Genomic DNA, 17,538 nt, shown 5'->3' with positions numbered 1-17,538 from the left:
TCTGCTCTTGTGAAAAAGCAAACAGCGGTGCAGGATGGAAGTTTCTTTTAGTCTGCTGAGAAAAGAGAGTGAATGCGAAGTAGACTTTAACACGGCTCTTGGAGCGAGCCGAGTGTGGGCTAACCAGGAGAATTGCTTGAAAGAAACGCGACACCGAATGAGCGGTCAGAACAAAGCCTCAATACGGTGTTCCTATGGTGTTTTTATAAAATGCGGTGAAAATAAAGGTGTGAATGCCCCATAGAAAACTAAAAGGTGGAGCGGAAGTGTTCGGCTGCAAGAAGGTGTGAATGTCCGACTATATTTGGTGTAAAGCAGGTGAAGCAAGGTCTGAATGCCCAACCTTACATCATCAAAAGCGAGATCAGAGGTTTTTGGCTGCAAAAAGGCCATAGTTTGCCAAAAGCGGGTAAGGTGCGAATGACCGACTAAATATCATAAAAGTATGGTGGAGAGGAAGCTGTGAATGGCCGACCATAGTTTGCAAAAAGCGGGTGAGAAAAGGTGCGAATGTCCAACCATACATGATCAAAACAGGGAGCGGAGGTGTTTGGCTGCGACAAGGTGTGAATGTCCACCCATAATTAATAAAAAGCGGGCAACAAGTAGGTTCGAATGCCCAACCATACATCAACAAAAGCAGGAGTGGATGTGTTTGGCTACAAGAAGGTTTGAATGTCCGAGCATAGTTTGTAAAAAGCGGGTAAGAAAAGGTGCGACTGCCCGACAAAGTATTATCTAAAGAGGGAGTGGAGGTTTTCGGCTACAAGAAGGTTTGAATGTCCGACCATAGTTGGTAAAAAGCGGGTAAGAAAAGGTGCGAATGCCCGAACATACATCATCAAAAGAGGGAGCGGAGGTGTTACGCTGAAAGACGGTGTGAATGTCCGACCATAGTTGGTAAAAAGCGGGTAAGAAAAGGTTCGAATGCCCGAATATATACCATCAAAAGCGGAAGCGGAGGTGTTCGGCTGCAAGAAGGTGTGAACGTCCGACCATAGTTGGTAAAAAGCAGTTAAGAAAAGGTTCGAATATCCAACCAAACATAATCAAAAGTGGGAGCAGAGCTGTTCGACTGCAAGTAGGTGTGAATGTCCACCCATAATTCCTGAAAAATGGGTAAGAAAAGGTGCGAATGCCCAACCATACATCATCAAAAGAAGAACTGGATGTGTTCTGCTATAAGAAGGTTTGAATGTCCGACCATAGTTTGTAAAAAGTGGATAAGAAAAAGTTCGAATGCCCGAACATACACCATCAAAAGAGGGAGCGGAGGTGTTCCGCTGTAAGATGCTGCGAATGTCCGACCATAGTTGGTAAAAAGCGGGTAAGAAAAGGTTAAAAAACCCGACTGTACACAATCAATAGCGGGAGCGGAGTTGTTCGGCTACAAGAAGGTGTGAAAGTCCGACCATGGTTTGTAAAACGCGGGTAAGACAAGGTGTGAATGCCCGACAATGTATGATCAAAAGAGGTAGCAGAGTTGTTCGGCTGCAAGGTCTAAATTTCCAACCATAATTTGTAAACACCGTTGAAGAAAAGCCTCGAAAGCCCGACTATACACCATCAAAAGCGGGAGCGGAGGTGTTCAGCTGCAAGAAGGTCTGAATGTCCACCAATAATTACTGAAAAATGGGTAAGAAAAGGTGTGAATGCCCAACTATACATCATCAAAAGCAGAAGTGGATGTGTTCGGCCACAAGAAGGTTTGAATATCCGACCATAGTTTGTAAAAGGCGGGTAAGAAAAGGTTCGAATGCCCGAACATACACAATCAAAAGAGGGAGCGGAGGTGTTTCGCTGCAAGGTGTGAATGTCCGAGCATAGTTTGTAAAAAGTGGGTAAGAAAAGGTTCGAATGCCAGAACATACACCATCAAAAGGGGGAACGGAGGTGTTCCGCTGTAAGAAGGTGTGAATGTCCGACCATAGTTGGTAAAAAGCGGGTAAGAAAAGGTTAAAATACCCGACTCTACACAATCAATAGCGGGAGCGGAGTTGTTCGGCTAAAAGAAGTTGTGAAATTCCGACCATGGTTTGTAAAAAGCGGGTAAGAAAAGGTTTGAATGCCAAAATATACACCATCAAAAGCGGAAGCCGAGGTGTTCGGCTGCAAGTAGGTGTGAATGTCAGATCATAATTTGCAAAAAGCTGATGAGAAAGGTGTGAATGACCGACAATAATTGCTGAAAAATGTGTTAGAAAAGGTAAGAATGCCGGACCATTCATCATCAAAAGCGGGAGAAGAGGTGTTCGGCTGCAAGAAGCTGTGAATGTCCAGCCACAATTACTCAAAAACGGGTAAGAAAAGGTAGTATTGCCAGACCATAAATGATCAAAACAGGGAGCGGAGGTGTTCCGCTGTAAGAAGGTGTGAATGTCCGACCATAATTGGTAAAAAGCGGGTAAGAAAAGGTTAAAATACCCGACTGTACACAATCAATAGCGGTAGCGGAGTTGTTTGGCTAAAAGAAGGTGTGAAAGTCCGACCATGGTTTGTAAAAAGCGGGTAAGAAAAGGTGTGAATGCCCAACTATACATCATCACAAGCAGAAGTGGATGTGTTCGGCCACAAGAAGGTTTGAATGTCCGACCATAGTTTGTAAAAGGCGGGTAAGAAAAGGTTCGAATGCCCGAACATACACAATCAAAAGAGGGAGCGGAGGTGTTTCGCTGCAAGAAGGTGTGAATGTCCAAGCATAGTTTGTAAAAAGTGGGTAAGAAAAGGTTCGAATGCCAGAACATACACCATCAAAAGAAGTAGCGGAGGTGTTCCGCTGTAAGAAGGTGTGAATGTCCGACCATAGTTTGTAAAAAGCGGGTAAGAAAAGGTTGAAATACCCGACTCTACACAATCAATAGCGGGAGCGGAGTTGTTTGGCTAAAAGAAGGTGTGAAAGTCCGACCATGGTTTGTAAAAAGCGGGTAAGAAAAGGTGCAATTGCTGGACAATGTATGATCAAAAGAGGGAACGGAGGTGTTCAGCTGCAAGAAGGTGTGAATGTCCACCCATAATTCCTCAAAAATGGGTAAAAAAAGGTGCGAATGCCCAACCATACAACATCAAAAGCAGGTGTGAATGTCAGATCATAATTTGTAAAAACCTGATGAGAAATGGTGAGAATGCCCGACTATACACCATCAAATGCGGGAGCGGAGGTGTTCGGCTGTGAGTAGGTGTGAATGTCCGACCATACTTGCTGAAAAATATGACAAAGCAGTTTTCACTTGGTTTGAGTGAAGGAATTCATTTTATATCAAAATCCGAAATTGTGTAGAACTCGTGGAAATAAGTTTATTCTCGGATTTCTAAAGGTTTAGTGTTGTTCTTTGGTATACTGCAAAGTAATACTTTCTTTTTTGTTGAAACCGATTCAGACATGGATAAATATGAAGGACAAAGCAGTTTTAACTTGGTTTGAGTGAAGGAATTCATTTTATATCAAAATCCGAAATTGTGTAGAACTGGTGAAAAGAAGCTTATTCTCGGATTACTAAAGGTTTAGTGTTGTTCTTTGGTATACTGCAAAGTAATACTTTCTTTTTTGTTGAAACCTATTCAGACATGGATAAATATTAAGGACAAAGCAGTTTTAACTTGGTTTGAGTGAAGGAATTCATTTTATATCAAAATCCGGAATTGTGTAGAACTCATGAAAAGAAGCTTATTCTCGGATTCCTGAAAAAAATTAGTGTTATTCTTTCCTATCCTGCAAAGTACTACGTTCTTTTTTGTTTAAAGCTATTTAGACATGGGTAAATATGAAGGACAAAGCAGTTTTAACTTGGTTTGAGTGAAGGAATTCATTTTATATCAAAATCCGAAATTGTGTAGAACTGGTGACAAGAAGATTATTCTCGGATTCCTAAAGGTTTAGTGTTGTTCTTTGGTATACTGCAAAGTAATACTTTCTTTTTTGTTGAAACCTATTCAGACATGGATAAATATGAAGGAAAAAGCAGTTTTAACTTGGTTTGAGTGAAGGAATTCATTTTATATCAAAATCCGAAATTGTGTAGAACTCGTCAATCGACGCTTATTCTCGGATTCCTGAAAAGATTTAGAATTGTTCTTTCCTATCCTGCAAAGTACAACGTTCTTTTTTTGTTTAAAGCTATTTAGACTTGGATAAATATGAAGGACAAAGCAGTTTTAACTTGGTTTGAGTGAAGGAATTAATTTTATATCAAAATCCGAAATTGTGTAGAACTCGTGAAAATAAGATTATTCTCGGATTCCTAAAGGTTTAGTGTTGTTCTTTCCTATCCTGCAAAGTACAACGTTCTTTTTTTCTTTAAAGCTATTATGACATGGATAAATATGAAGGACAAAGCAGTTTTAACTTGGTTTGAGTGAAGGAATTCATTTTATATCAAAATCCAGAGTTGTGCATTATGGCAGCAGAATTGTAGTCTGCATACCTTTTATGCCAAACAGATTTGCCTTGCCAAGGGAAGTTTTATAAATGTTTATTGTTTATGTTTAAAATATATAAACTAGCAGAATAATTAATTCATCCGCCTGGTCCCTCCCACCCCGGAGAGGGCAGCCAGAGACTGGCTGCAATAGGCATCCCCGCAACCTGGGACCCAACACAGGGCAGGAGGGCCTTATGTTCACCAGGCTCAGGGCCCGCAGTCACCATATTCCGGGAGCTACTGTACCCACAGAAGGAACTGCTTTGTCCTTCATATTTATCCATGTCTAAATAGCTTTAAACAAAAAAAGAACGTTGTACTTTGCAGGATAGGAAAGAACAACTCTAAACCTTTTCAGGAATCCGAGAATATTTTCGGATTTTGATATAAAATTGAATTCCTTCACTCAAACCAAGTTAAAACTGCTTTGTCCTTGATATTTATCCATGTCTGAATCGGTTTCAACAAAATAGAAAGTATTACTTTGCAGTATACCAAAGAACAACACTAAACCTTTAGGAATCCGAGAATAAACTTATTTCCACGAGTTCTACACAATTTCGGATTTTGATATAAAATGAATTCCTTCACTAGAACCAAGTGAAAACTGCTTTGTCATATTTTTCAGCAAGTATGGTCGGACATTCACACCTACTCACAGCCGAACACCTCCGCTCCCGCATTTGATGGTGTATAGTCGGGCATTCTCACCATTTCTCATCAGGTTTTTGCAAATTATGATCTGACATTCACACCGGCTTTTGATGATGTATGGTTGGGCATTCGCACCTTTTTTTACAACACCTACTCTCTCGCATATGATCATGTGCGGTTTGATATTCGAAAATTTTCTTTCATGTTTTTTAGCAATTATTGATGGACATTGAGACCTTCTTGCAGCTGAACACCTCTGCTCCCGCTTTTGATTGTGTATAGTCGGGCTTTCGAGCCTTTTCTTCCCCGGTTTTTACAAATTATGGTTGGACATTCAGACCTTCTTGCAGCCGAAAACCTCCGTTCCCTCTTTTGATCATACATTGTCCGGCATTTACACCTTTTCTTACCCGCTTTTTACAAACCATGGTCGGACTTTCACACCTTTTAGTAGCCAAACAACTCCGCTACCGCTATTGATTGTGTAGAGTCGGGTATTTTAACCTTTTCTTACCCGCTTTTTACCAATTATGGTCGGACATTCAAACCTTCTTGTAGCAGAACACATCCACTTCTTCTTTTGATTGTGTATCTTCGGGCATTCGAACCTTTTCTTACCCGCCTTTTACAAACTATGGTCGGACATTCAAACCTTCTTGTGGCCGAACACATCCACTTCTGCTTTTGATGATGTATAGTTGGGCATTCACACCTTTACTTACCCCTTTTCCAGTAATTATTGATGGACATTCAGACCTTCTTGCAGCTGAACACCTCTGCTCCCGCTTTTGATGGTGTATAGTCGGGCTTTCGAGGCTTTTCTTCAACGGTGTTTACAAATTATGGTTGGAAATTCAGACCTTGCAGCCGAACACCTCCGCTCCCTCTTTTGATCATACATTGTCGGGCATTCGAACCTTTTCTTACCCGCCTTTTACAAACTATGGTCAGACATTCAAACCTTCTTGTGGCTGAACACCTCCGCTCCCTCTTTTGATCATACATTGTCGGGCATTCGAACCTTGTCTTACCCGCGTTTTACAAACCATGGTTGGACTTTCACACCTTCTTGTAGCCGAAAAACTCCGCTCCCACTATTGATTATGTACAGTCGGGTATTTTAACCTTTTCTTACCCGCTTTTTACCAACTATGGTCGGACATTGGCACCATCTTACAGCGGAACACCTCCGCTCCCTCTTTTGATGGTGTATGTTCGGGGATTCGCACCTTTTCTTACCCGCTTTTTACAAACTATGGTCGGACATTCAAACCTTCTTGTAGCCGAAAACCTCCACTCCCTCTTTTGATAATACATTGTCGGGCATTCGAACCTTTTCTTACCCACTTTTTACCAACTATGCTCGGACATTCAAACCTTCTTGTAGCCAAACACATCCACTCCTGCTTTTGTTGATGTATAGTTGGGCATTCGAACCTACTTGTTGCCCGCTTTTCATTAATTATGGGTGGACATTCACACCTTGTCGCAGCCAAACACCTCCGCTCCCTGTTTTGATCATGTATGGTTGGACATTCGCACCTTTTCTCACCCGCTTTTTGCAAACTATGGTCGGCCATTCACAGCTTCCTCTCCACCATACTTGTATGGTGGGATATTCACACCCACTTGCATCCGAAGACCTCCGCCCCCACTTTTGTTGATATTTAGTCGGTCATTCACACCTTACCCGTTTTCTTGCAGCCAAACACCTCTGATCTCGCTTTTGATGATGTAAGATTGGGCATTAAGACCTTGCTTTTCCTGCTTTTCACCAACTATAGACGGACATTCACACCTTCTTGCAGCCGAACACTTCCGCTCCACCTTTTAGGTTTCTATCACACCTTTTTTTTCACCGCATTTTATAGATTATGGTTGGAAATTCTCAACCACTCATCCGAAGACCTCTCCTCCCGCTTTTGTTAATATATTTGAACTTTAGTCAGACATTCACACCTACTTGCAGCCGAACACCACCTCTCTAGCTTTTGATGATGTATGGTCCGGCATTCTTACCGTTTCTAACACATTTTTCAGCAATTATGGTAGGACAGTCACACCTTCTTGCAGCTGAACACCTCCTCTCCCACTTATGATCATGTGCGGATTGATTTTCGAAAATTTTCCTTCATGTTTTCTAGCAATTAATGATGGACATTTAGACCTTCTTGCAGCTGAACACCTCCGCTCCCGCTTTTGATCATACATTGTCAAGCATTCGCACCTTGTCTTACCCGCTTTTTACAAACTTTTTGTCAAACATTCACACCTTTTTGCAGCCGAACACAGTTTTTTTCAGCCGAATTTGGGCATTCGAACCTTTTCATACCCACTTTTTACCAACTATGGTCGGACATTCACACCGTCTTACAGCGGAACACCTCCGCTCCCTCTTTTGATGGTGTATGTTCGGGCATTCGAACCTTTTCTTACCCGCTTTTTGCAAACTATGGTCGGCGATTCACAGCTTCCTCTCCACCATACTTGTATGGTGGGATATTCACACCCACTTGCATCCGAAGACCTCCGCCCCCACTTTTGTTGATATTTAGTCGGTCATTCGCACCTTACCCGCTTTTGGCAAACTATGGCCTTCTTGCGGCCAAAAACCTCTGATCTCGCTTTTGATGATGTAAGGTTGGGCATTCAGACCTTGCTTCACCTGCTTTTCACCAAATGTAGTCAGACATTCACACCTTCTTGCAGCCGAACACTTCCGCTCCACCTTTTAGTTTTCTATGGGGCATTCACACCTTTTTTTTCACCGCATTTTATAAAAACACCACAGGAATACCGTATTGAGGCTTTGTTCTGACCGCTCATTCGGTGTCGCGTTTCTTTCAAGCAATTCTCCTGGTTAGCCCGCACTCGGCTCGCTCCCAGAGCCGTGTTAAAGTCTACTTCGCATTCCGCACCTCCGCCCACCCGCTGCACTGAGCACTCTTCAGCCCTTTTAAATGGTATAACTTTACACTATCGCACGCTCCAGCGAGCACCATTCAAGCAACAACTTTGCACTCCAGCTTCGAACATCGGCACAGTCGCAACAAGTAAGGCGACTCTACTCAGAGAAGTCACTCTGCACAGTAACAAGATTTCTTTTGCACAGACAGAAAGGGCTTCATCCGCAAAGGTAAAGCCTGCCAAAAATAGAAACAACTCATTAGTGCTGCTCAACGTTGTACTTTGCAGTAAAAGAAAGAGCAAATCTAAAGATTCAGGAATCCGAGAATAAGCTTACTTCCATGAGTTCTTCACGATTTCGGATTTTGCTATAAAATGAATTCCTTCACTCAAACTAAATTAAAACTGCTAAACCGCTAATCTGTTACATGCAAGGCAGATGTCAAATTCACCGAAATAGGATCTAAGGGTATTTGGCCAATCGAGCTGTAGCAGCTTCTGTAAAAGAGTATAAGTTGAAGAGTTTGTGAATAAAGGTGTGCGCACACATAGTGAGTTGTAGGAAAATAGGCAGGGAGCAATGCCGGCTGGGGTATAGGTTCTTGTATGTTGTCTGACTGTTTGATTTGAATGTGTTGTGTAAGTGTCCTGTTGAATGTTACATGTTTGGGCTTTGACACGCTTCACTGTGGTTGTTAACTGTGTGGTGTGTCCTGAAATGTTATATGTTTGGGCTGTGTGACATGCTTAATGCTTTTCAGTAGCAACCCACTTATTCATATATAGCAACTGACAACATAAGAAGTCCGAACATACTTTGATAGTAGTTGTAGAAGTATCCTTATTGATAATAGATAAACTAATTCATAGTGATAGAACAGTAGATGAACAGGTGCCTGCACATGTCTCATGAAAATAAAATGGGTGTATGATTGCTGACGGCAGAGCAATACTGCCAAACTTATGAGTTCTTGTGGCAAACTTGATTCAGTGTCTTGACGTGTATACGCTGTTTCGCTGACTTGTCACAAGAAACAAAGTGTGTTTGATAAGATGCGACCATTTTATTACGGGAGGATCAGTATGTATGGATTCTGATGTGACTGATAAACCCATTCGTATCTTAAGCATAATCTAATACGTGAGACAACGCCCTGGCACACAATCAAAAAAAAAAAAAAAGAGAGAGCGGTTTTGTGTCCCCACAGTCCATAATGTAGAAAAGAGAGAAAAAAGCCTTTCTGATTTGTTGTGTGTGCTCACAGTGCAGAGTGTAGAGAAAAGAGAGAAAAGAAAGCCGTTTTGGTGTCACGGGTGTTGTGACTTACACACACACATTTCTGAATTGAGAAAGGAAATTATTTTAGAGGAAGCACTAGAGTTTAGATCCCACATTTGTTGATAGGCATTCATTTGATTTTTCTTTTAATCAGTTTTAAAGTGAATACTAACTGAGAAATGAAAAAGGTGAAGAGTTTAGAAGCTTGGTTCAAGAGCAAAACTTGGTTTATGATCAGCTGAGTCTCTAAACAGAACAGCAAAGGGCTTCATCGAACATTTAAAAAAGATTCAGATTGTTAGAATATCCAGAATTTATAGAAATGGTGGTGATTACTCTTATTTTCTAGAATGGAAATAACTGCACCATGTCTGTTTTATGAATTTAAGGGGCTAAAAAGTTTTGTTCCCGTTTTTCTATGATTAACCGAATGTATGTGAGAGTCCAAACAGACAGAAGGGTTACGGCCGAGCGCTGGACCTTCCAAAAAAGATGAGACAGGCTGGACCCGTGCCATACTAGTTAAGACCTGCCTGTGGATAACAGATTCTTTAAACTCTCACAAACTCACACACGTTCGCACACATACACCCATACACACACACATTCTTGAACTTGCTGCAAGATTAAACCTTTGCATTAACTGACTCCAGCAACTCTGAGTCTCATTGAGAGACTTTTCTCAACAATTGGGTCCTCAAACCAGATCTCAACGTTTTTTCCGCTTTCCAGGGTCGGAGCTGAAACCGTGCACGGGGGAGTCCAGTACTCCTAATGAAAGACCCCCTGCTGAATTGCGGTAATTAGGGGCCAGTGTCCACTGAAAGGGGGAAAAAGGGACGAGATCGTACTTTTGAATCAATGGCCAGAAGCCATTGGCAGTGCAGGCATCAACAATAATGGTGTTATTTCACCCATTAACACTTAAGGTACCTCATGCAGTGGCTGTGATATGGTTACTTAACAAAATATCTTTACCAGACATCTCTCCTACATAACAGTTCTTCTTTCACAGCCACACCTTGTTGTCGAGAGATGTGCTACACTTAATCCATCCACACTGCTACCTACCCCACAGATGGAAAGCCTCATGATTGCATGTCAGAAATAACCATCAGTGTTTTACCCAGGCCAGACTTAACTGATATACGTTATGAAAATGCAGAAATAACTATATTTATTCAACAGGTCAAGCAAAAAACCCTGATGGCACAAATGCTACAGGATTTGCAGTAGTAACAGAAACTGAAGTTTTCTTAAAACAACCACTACCAAAAAATAACTCTGTTCAAGCAGTCGAATTGGTAGCTTTAACTGAAGCTTGTAAATTAAATAACAAAAAGGTTGTTAACGTTTACACTGACAGTCAGTATGCCTTCTCAACTGTACATGTGTTAACACAGCATTGGAAAAACAGGTATGTTGACATCCACAGCTAAATGTATAAACTACAAATATTTTAGCATTATTAGATGTTATTCAATTGCCATCTACAATAGACTCGTATGAATGACCGGAAGGAAAACCATACTGCCAAAGAATTTGTTTAAATATGCTGCAGTATTGAGCCAGAGACCATGTCATGTCTCAACAGGAGGGATGGAAGCAATAATGAACAAGGTTTTTACAGCATATGGTTTTACTAATTATTGAAATTTTTTTTTTAGAATAAATAAATGAATAAAGTTTTGTCTAGCAGGTCAAATATGTGCAAAATACATTCCACAGGGCAATCTAAGACCAAAACGAAGATAATTCCCTAAGCCAGTGTATCTTTTTCAACATATTTGTTTGGATTTCATTATTTCATTATTGTGTAGATTTCATTGAACTAGATTAATGTTAAGGGAAACGATTCTGCTCAGTGACAACAGAGGTTTTTACCAAATGGTCTGAAATATTTCCACGTGCACAAGCAGATGCACATTGTGCCAGGAAGGGCCCTCGGACGTGAACCAGTGGACAGATATCGCTTATCGGCCTTTTGGCTAAGATCAAGTGTAGTATCTGTACTTATCAGTTTAATATGTGATATGTCTATGCAAGGACTACATATTAAATGGATTTGTATCAATAGGAGTTGAAAAAGGAGCTTGCTCCGTTCACTCCAAGCATCGACCCGGTACTGCAGTGCCGCTGGGAACGGTGCGCTCTCCTCTGCTCTTGTGAAAAAGCAAACAGTGGTACAGGATGGAAGTTTCAGGGAGCCCAAGATGAAACTTTCTTTTAGTCTGCTGAGAAAAGAGAGTGAATGCGAAGCAGACTTTAACACGGCTCTGGGAGCGAGCCGAGTGCGGGCTAACCAGGAGAATTGCTTGAAAGAAACGCGACACCGAATGAGCGTTCAGAACAAAGCCTCAATACGGTGTTCCTGTGGTGTTTTTATAAAATGCGGTGAAAAAAAAGGTGTGAATGCCCCATAGAAAACTAAAAGGTGGAGCGGAAGTGTTCGGCTGCAAGAAGGTGTGAATGTCCGACTATATTTGGTGAAAAGCAGGTGAAGCAAGGTCTGAATGCCCAACCTTACATCATCAAAAGCGAGATCAGAGGTTTTTGACTGCAAGAAGGCCATAGTTTGCCAAAAGCGGGTAAGGTGCGAATGACCGACTAAATATCAACAAAAGTGGGGGCGGAGGTCTTCGGATGCAAGTGGGTGTGAATATCCCACCATACAAGTATGGTGGAGAGGAAGCTGTGAATGGCCGACCATAGTTTGCAAAAAGGGGGTGAGAAAAGGTTCGAATGTCCAACCATACATGATCAAAACAGGGAGCGGAGGTGTTTGGCTGCGACGAGGTGTGAATGTCCACCCATAATTAATGAAAAGTGGGCCACAAGTAGGTTCGAATGCCCAACCATACATCATCAAAAGCAGGAGTGGATGTGTTCGGCTACAAGAAGGTTTGAATGTCCGACCATAGTTGGTAAAAAGTGGGTATGAAAAGGTTCGAATGCCCAAATTCGGCTGCAAAAAACTGTGTTCGACTGCAAAAAGGTGTGAATGTTTGACTAAAGTTTGTAAAAAGCGGGTAAGACAAGGTGCGAATGCCTGACAATGTATGATCAAAAGCGGGAGCGGAGATGTTCAGCTGCAAGAAGGTCTAAATGTCCATCATTAATTGCTAGAAAACATGAAAGAAAATTTTCGAAAATCAATCCGCACATGATCATAAGTTGGAGAGGAGGTGTTCAGCTGCAAGAAGGTGTGAATGTCCTACCATAATTGCTGAAAAATGTGTTAGAAACGGTAAGAATGCCGGACCATACATCATCAAAAGCTAGAGAGGTGGTGTTCGGCTGCAAGTAGGTGTGAATGTCTGACTAAAGTTCAAATATATTAACAAAAGCGGGAGGAGAGGTCTTCGGATGAGTGGTTGAGAATTTCCAACCATAATCTATAAAATGCGGTGAAAAAAAAGGTGTGATAGAAACCTAAAAGGTGGAGAGGAAGTGTTCGGCTGCAAGAAGATGTGAATGTCCGTCTATAGTTGGTGAAAAGCAGGAAAAGCAAGGTCTGAATGCCCAATCTTACATCATCAAAAGCGAGATCAGAGGTGTTTGGCTGCAAGAAAACGGGTAAGGTGTGAATGACCGACTAAATATCAACAAAAGTGGGGGCGGAGGTCTTCGGATGCAAGTGGGTGTGAATATCTCACCATACAAGTATGGTGGAGAGGAAGCTGTGAATGTCCGACCATGGTTTGTAAAACGCGGGTAAGACAAGGTGCGAATGCCCGACAATGTATGATCAAAAGAGGGAGCGGAGGTGTTCGGCTGCAAGGTCTGAATTTCCAACCATAATTTGTAAACACCGTTGAAGAAAAGCCTCGAAAGCCCGACTATTACACCATCAAAAGCGGGAGCAGAGGTGTTCAGCTGCAAGAAGGTCTGAATGTCCACCAATAATTACTGAAAAATGGGTAAGAAAAGGTGTGAATGCCCAACTATACATCATCAAAAGCAGAAGTGGATGTGTTCGGCCACAAGAAGGTTTGAATGTCCGACCATAGTTTGTAAAGGCGGGTAAGAAAAGGTTTGAATGCCCGAACATACACAATCAAAAGAGGAAACGGAGGTGTTTCGCTGCAAGAAGGTGTGAATGTCCGAGCATAGTTTGTAAAAAGTGGGTAAGAAAAGGTTCGAATGCCAGAACATACACCATTAAAAGAGGGAGCGGAGGTGTTCCGCTGTAAGAAGGTGTGAATGTCCGACCATAGTTGGTAAAAAGTGGGTAAGAAAAGGTTAAAATACCCGACTTTACACAATCAATAGCGGGAGCGGAGTTTTTCGGCTAAAACAAGGTGTGAAAGTCCGACCATGGTTTGTAAAAAGCGGGTAAGAAAAGGTTCAAATGCCAAAATATACACCATCAAAAGCGGAAGCCGAGGTGTTCGGCTGCAAGTAGGTGTGAATGTCAGATCATAATTTGCAAAAAGCTGATGAGAAAGGTGTGAATGACCGACAATAATTGCTGAAAAATGTGTTAGAAAAGGTAAGAATGCCGGACCATTCATCATCAAAAGCGGAGAAGAGTTGTTCGGCTGCAAGAAGCTGTGAATGTCCAGCCATAATTACTCAAAAACGGGTAAGAAAAGGTAGTATTGCCAGACCAGAAATGATCAAAACAGGGAGCGGAGGTGTTCCGCTGTAAGAAGGTGTGAATGTCCGACCATAATTGGTAAAAAGCGGGTAAGAAAAGGTTAAAATACCCGACTGTACACAATCAATACCGGGAGCTGAGTTGTTTGGCTACTAAAAGATGTGAAAGTCCGACCATACATCATCCAAAGCAGGACTGGATGTGTTCGGCTACAAGAAGGTTTGAATGTCCGACCATAGTTTGTAAAAAGCGGGTAAGAAAAGGTTCGAATGCCCAAACATACACCATCAAAAGAGGGAGCGGGGGTGTTCCGCCAAAAGAAGGTGTGAATGTCCGACCGTAGTTGGTAAAAAGTGGGTAAGAAAAGGTTAAAATACCCGACTGTACACAATCAATAGCGGGAGCGAATGTGTTCGGCTACAAGAAGGTGTGAAAGTCCGACCATGTTTTGTAAATAGCGGGTAAGAAAAGGTGCGAATGCCCGACAATGTATGATCAAAAGAGGGAGCGGAGGTGTTCCGCCATAAGAAGGTGTGAATGTCCGACCGTAGTTGGTAAAAAGCGGTTAAGAAAAGGTGCGAATGCCCGACAATGTATGATCAAAAGAGGGAGTGGAGGTTTTCGGCTGCAAGAAGGTCTGAATGTCCAACCATAATTTGTAAAAACCGGGGAAGAAAAGGCTCGGAAGCCCGACTATACACCATCAAAAGCGGGAGCAGAGGTGTTCAGCTGCAAGAAGGTCTCAATGTCCATCAATAATTGCTAAAAAACATGAAAGAAAATTTTCGAATATCAAACCGCACATGATCATATGCGGGAGAGGAGGTGTTCAGCTGCAAGAAGGTGTGAATGTCCACCCATAATTCCTGAAAAATGGGTAAAAAAAGGTGCGAATGCCCAACCATACAACATCAAAAGCAGGTGTGAATGTCAGATCATAATTTGCAAAAACCTGATGAGAAATGGTGAGAATGCCCGACTATACACCATCAAATGCGGGAGCGGAGGTGTTCGGCTGTGAGTAGGTGTGAATGTCCGACCATACTTGTTGAAAAATATGACAAAGCAGTTTTCACTTGGTTTGAGTGAAGGAATTCATTTTATATCAAAATCCGAAATTGTGTAGAACTCGTGGAAATAAGTTTATTCTCGGATTCCTAAAGGTTTAGTGTTGTTCTTTGGTATACTGCAAAGTAATACTTTCTATTTTGTTGAAACCGATTCAGACATGGATAAATATCAAGGACAAAGCAGTTTTAACTTGGTTTTAGTGAAGGAATTCATTTTATATCAAAATCCGGAATTGTGTAGAACTCGTGAAAAGAAGCTTATTCTCGGATTCCTGAAAAGGTTTAGAGTTGTTCTTTCCTATCCTGCAAAGTACAACGTTCTTTTTTTGTTTAAAGCTATTTAGACATGGATAAATATGAAGGACAAAGCAGTTCCTTCTGTGGGTACAGTAGCTCCCGGAATATGGTGACTGCAGGCCCTGAGCCTGGTGGACATAAGGCCCTCTTGCCCTGTGTTGGGTCCCAGGTTGCGGGGATGCCTATTGCAGCCAGTCTCTGGCTGCCCTCTCCGGGGTGGGAGGGACCAGGCGGATGAATTATTTATTCTACTAGTTTATATATTTTAAACATAAACAATAAACATTTATAAAACTTCCCTTGGCAAGGCAAATCTGTTTGGCATAAAAGGTGTTCAGACTAAAATTCTGCTGCCATAATGCACAACTCTGGATTTTGATATAAAATGAATTCCTTCACTCAAACCAAGTTAAAACTGCTTTGTCCTTCATATTTATCCATGTCATAATAGCTTTAAACAAAAAAAGAACGTTGTACTTTGCAGGAAAGGAAAGAACAACACTACACCTTTAGGAATCCGAGAATAATCTTATTTTCACGAGTTCTACACAATTTCGGATTTTGATATAAAATGAATTCCTTCACTCAATCCAAGTTAAAACTGCTTTGTCCTTAATATTTATCCATGTCTGAATAGGTTTGAACAAAAAAGAAAGTATTACTTTGCAGTATACCAAAGAACAACACTAAACCTTTAGTAATCCGAGAATAAGCTTCTTTTCACCAGTTCTACACAATTTCGGATTTTGATATAAAATGAATTCCTTCACTCAAACCAAGTTAAAACTGCGTTGTCCTTCATATTTATCCATGTCTGAATCGGTTTCAACAAAAAAGAATGTATTACTTTGCAGTATACCAAAGAACAACACTAAACCTTTAGGAATCCGAGAATAAGCTTCTTTTCACCAGTTCTACACAATTTCGGATTTTGATATAAAATGAATTCCTTCACTCAAACCAAGTTAAAACTGCTTTGTCCTTCATATTTACCCATGTCTAAATAGCTTTAAACAAAAAAGAACGTAGTACTTTGCAGGATAGGAAAGAACAACACTATTTTTTTTTCAGGAATCCGAGAATAAGCTTCTTTTCACGAGTTCTACACAATTCCGGATTTTGATATAAAATGAATTCCTTCACTCAAACCAAGTTAAAACTGCTTTGTCCTTCATATTTATCCATGTCTGAATAGGTTTCAACAAAAAAGAAAGTATTACTTTGCAGTATACCAAAGAACAACACTAAACCTTTAGGAATCCGAGAATAAGCTTCTTTTCACCAGTTCTACACAATTTCGGATTTTGATATAAAATGAATTCCTTCACTCAAACCAAGTTAAAACTGCTTTGTCCTTCATATTTATCCATGTCTGAATCGGTTTCAACAAAATAGAAAGTATTACTTTGCAGTATACCAAAGAACATCACTAAACCTTTAGGAATCCGAGAATAAGCTTCTTTTCACCAGTTCTACACAATTTCGGATTTTGATATAAAATGAATTCCTTCACTCAAACCAAGTTAAAACTGCTTTGTCCTTCATATTTATCCATGTCTGAATCGGTTTCAACAAAATAGAAAGTATTACTTTGCAGTATACCAAAGAACATCACTAAACCTTTAGGAATCCGAGAATAAACTTATTTCCACGAGTTCTACACAATTTCGGATTTTGATATAAAATGAATTCCTTCACTCAAACCAAGTGAAAACTGCTTTGTCATATTTTTCAGCAAGTATGGTCGGACATTCACACCTACTCACAGCCGAACACATCTGCTCCCGCATTTGATGGTGTATAGTCGGGCATTCTCACCATTTCTCATCAGGTTTTTGCAAATTATGATCTGACATTCACACCTGCTTTTGATGTTGTATGGTTGGGCATTCGCACCTTTTTTTACCCATTTTTCAGGAATTATGGGTGGACATTCACACCATCTTGCAGCTGAACACCTCCTCTCCCGCATATGATCATGTGCGGTTTGATATTCGAAAATTTTCTTTCATGTTTTCTAGCAATTATTGATGGACATTGAGACCTTCTTGCAGCTGAACACCTCTGCTCCCGCTTTTGATGGTGTATAGTCGGGCTTTCGAGTCTTTTCTTCCCCGGTTTTTACAAATTATGGTTGGACATTCAGACCTTGCAGCCGAAAACCTCCGCTCCCTCTTTTGATCATACATTGTCGGGCATTCGCACCTTTTCTTAACCGCTTTTTACAAAACATGGTTGGACTTTCACACCTTCTTGTAGCCGAACACATCCCTTCCCGCTATTGATTGTGTACAGTCGGGTATTTTAACCTTT

At 41.1% G+C, this 17,538-nt stretch overlaps 1 non-coding gene across 1 annotated transcript; it reads left to right on the top strand.

Annotated features, from left to right (window-relative positions):
- Positions 1–11,226: 11,226 nt before the first annotated feature.
- Positions 11,227–11,414, top strand: LOC140276113 (U2 spliceosomal RNA). The gene has a single exon (XR_011908797.1). It is a non-coding gene; the product is annotated as a U2 spliceosomal RNA (small nuclear RNA).
- Positions 11,415–17,538: the final 6,124 nt, after the last annotated feature.

The sequence above is a fragment of the Leuresthes tenuis genome, unplaced genomic scaffold, assembly GCF_036924035.1.
Source record: "Leuresthes tenuis unplaced genomic scaffold, fLeuTen1.0.hap1 SCAF_18, whole genome shotgun sequence".
In the NCBI taxonomy this organism is placed as follows: Eukaryota; Metazoa; Chordata; class Actinopteri; order Atheriniformes; family Atherinopsidae; genus Leuresthes; species Leuresthes tenuis.
The sequence above is the reverse complement of the archived record's forward strand: the minus strand, read 5'-3'. Positions and strand labels throughout refer to the sequence as shown.